Source organism: Varanus komodoensis, unplaced genomic scaffold, assembly GCF_004798865.1.
Source record: "Varanus komodoensis strain SLA01 unplaced genomic scaffold, ASM479886v1 scaffold14_1, whole genome shotgun sequence".
Lineage (NCBI taxonomy): Eukaryota > Metazoa > Chordata > Lepidosauria > Squamata > Varanidae > Varanus > Varanus komodoensis.
The window spans coordinates 21,431,013-21,434,335 of record NW_025335438.1 but is presented as its reverse complement, the minus strand read 5'-3'; positions in this window follow the sequence as shown (position 1 = coordinate 21,434,335).

Sequence of the window (3,323 nt, the reverse complement as noted above, 5' to 3'; positions counted from 1 at the left end):
ACATAAGCTTTCAACTTTTTCCCTCATACAGAGGTATTTATGAACTGCAACACTCATTGCTTAGGGCAGGTTTAATTTTTTCAGCTGCTTTATATAACTGTGTCATAGACCTTTAAAGCAATGTATATTTCTTCCACCAACAGGCATTGGGCTAGAGGACAAGTTGTCTACACTTGATCCCATGATATATTATACCCTCACATTTATAGCTGTGTTCTTCTGTTGTCAAATTTCCAGTTGTCCAAAAAGACAAGTATGACCTTGAATAAGAAGCACATGAAAGGAGGTTGAAAACAGCACTTCAGGAAAAAGTTGGAGCTGGGGTAAAATCTTACAATTCCTAACTATAAAGACCCTTGTAATTTAAATGCATGTCAGATCATTTATCTTCAATACCAGCCCTTGGCTTTTTTAGTATGCAAAGTATGCAAACACACCTGCTAACAGAAAGAAACCAGCTAGAAGTTGGATTGTGCAGAAAATGGGAAGAACTCAGTTTGCAATGAGGCTACTGATTCCATAAAGAGTGTTAATGTATAATCATGCTGACCATGGTACACTTTTTGCAATATAGTTTACCCTTTGCCTGTAGATAAATACCTTTTCTTTATGCATAATTCCAAGCCTTGATTTATACATTGCTGATTTAAGGCCATGCTCTGCATTGGGCAGGGAAAAATTAAATCTCAAAAGGTGATCTGATTCACCAAAGATCTTTTGATGAACATAAAACCATGTTTAGTTTTTGTTGTTGCTTGCCATATTTGGTGTATGCTAAAAATGTGTCATATGAGAAGTGTAGAATGTTCCCATATGAACATAATCCAAGAGAAGCCCATACTGTATGATGTTTACATTCACACGGCAACAGCTGTGGAGTGTTATCAGAGCATCTGGGAAAAGCACTTTTTCTGTCATCCCAATGCTATTGAACTTTACTGTATTACCTGTTTTTATGCTGTAAATAACCCCAGAGGGCATTTTATACAGGTTGTCATTAAATTTTATTTCACATAATCCCATACCAGTTTTAAGTTGCAAAGAGATATCTTTAGAGGTTTTGTTAGATCCAGTGAACAATTCTCATTGCATTGTTGGTGCTAAGAAATGGGAATGTTCTACACATTAATGGAAAACTGTTATATTGTTTGCTTTCCAAAGAGATCCCCAAACAAAGTCAGCTTTCATGACCATATGGCTAGCTTTGAGTTGTATCCAGTGCTGTTCTTCTGCCAGCAGAATGGACACTGTTGATGGATTAAATTTCCCCCTCTCTTGCCCTCATACACCCTCAAATCTGTTTCAGAAGTTGGGGGATCCTCCAGAGCCGTTTGGAGTGAGACTGCAAAGGAAAGAAGGAGAAGGAAAGTCCTGTTGTGTGAGCAGAAGTCAGCGTGCATGAAGTTGAATTTATAAATGATTAGCATTCTGTCTCAGTACAAGAGGCTGTAGCAAATAAACAGTATATGTTTATTAAATGTAAAGCTTATATTGGATTGCATAATTACTTTGGCCATAATCACTCCTCTTTGGGGCAATTACACATGAGGCAGCAACTGTGGGGCAATAAAATTATATGTTTTATTTAAGGACTCAATATGAAGCCTATCAAGAGAGGAGAATTTGCAGCCCTCTTATAACACAGAAAGGGGTAAGTTTGGAGTTTTCATATTGTACTGTTGCTGGAACATACCCCTCACTTATAGGTCATGCACATTCCCAATTGGTCTGTTTGCTTATAGTTCAGAGTACATCATTTTCAAGTTGGGTTTCACAAATGCTGTGCCTTAGGCAAAGTTGTCAGCCACAGGAACTGGAGAACGCTTTTTTCTGCATGTGTAAAATGTGCTAAACTTATGTAGCATTAAGATGCTTTATTGTAATCATCAAATTATTTATTGAGCATATATCTTATCATTAGGCTTTAACTTAACTCCCTGGTTTGAGAACATGTAAGACAGCCTTGAAACCTGTAGCTCTGATTTGCACCAAACTTCACATCTATTTGTTGGAAACAGTGACATTTGATCATAAACAGTGATATTTGTAGATCAGTTTTAGTTTACTCCATTGTGAAATGTGAAGAAATTAGCTCTTATGTTTAGATTGTTCAGCTTAGTAGTATTACCAATTTTCATCTCTGCCATTTTCTTATTTTCAAGATAGGAGAATTTAATGGTAGCATTCAGCATGAAGAACTATATACATGTGTTTCTTACTGACATGGTAAATATATTAACATGTATACTAAAATATTGTATAACGTATTTTCCTGGAGGAATGTTGTCCATGGGGTTGCGATGGGTTGGATGTGACTTTGCAACTAACAACAGCATACTAAAACATAAATAAATGCTCATTGAAGGGACTGTCTGCTCAGCAACTGTGTAGCATAAAGGCAGGCCTTCTAGCACCACCTATACAACTGCTTAGTCAAATATCAGTTACTGAGTGGGTTCACTATAAATGCAGGGATGATTCCATGTTGTTTGGCCATAGGCCATATTTCTGCTGTGTTGTGGACAGCAGAAAGATTGTGCATCTTGACTGGGGGGAATCTGAATCCAGTGTTTTTAGGCAGTTGATTATTATTAGCTAGATGACACCTGTTTTGGTACATGCTGTCCTCCATCTGTTTGCACAGGACAGAAGCAATCATGAATATGTGTGTTGCTCATCTGTTCAGTTAAGTGACATTTGATCTGTCCTCAGTGGGGATACATTTCCCCAAGTGCACAGCTTGGGGAGTACTTTTAGATCCAGCATTGTCACTAGAAGGACCAGAGGCCTCCATGGCTCACATGACTTTTTATCAGCTTCAGCTGATATACCAGCTATGACTCTGTCTGGACAACTACCTCTACAAGATAGCCTGTTGACTGTTATTCATACTCTGATGACCTCCCATTTGGAATATTGCAACATCAGACATGGTGCCATCTTTGAAAATGGTTTGGAAACTTCAGTTAGGCCAGAGTAGGATGGCTAGACTGCCAACAGGGACTGGCCAATATGATTTATTGTTTATAACTCAAACTTACATAACATTTTCTGTGGAGCTATCAAAGTGATGAGCATATAATAGAATGTAATCAAAGCAAAATAAATATAACAATAGAAAATTTATTAGAAGGAAAGCCATACAGTCTATTATGTGCTACAAACTGAAGCTGGATGGGCCACGCTTCAGGGAAGGGATGAGTTATAAGAACACATCTGAACCACACAACTGTGGGGGGCAGTTTAATTTCAATTAGTGAAATGTTCCAGAGGGTGGGTGCTGCATCATTAAATTCACTACTGCAAGTGCTCCTAAGGTGAAC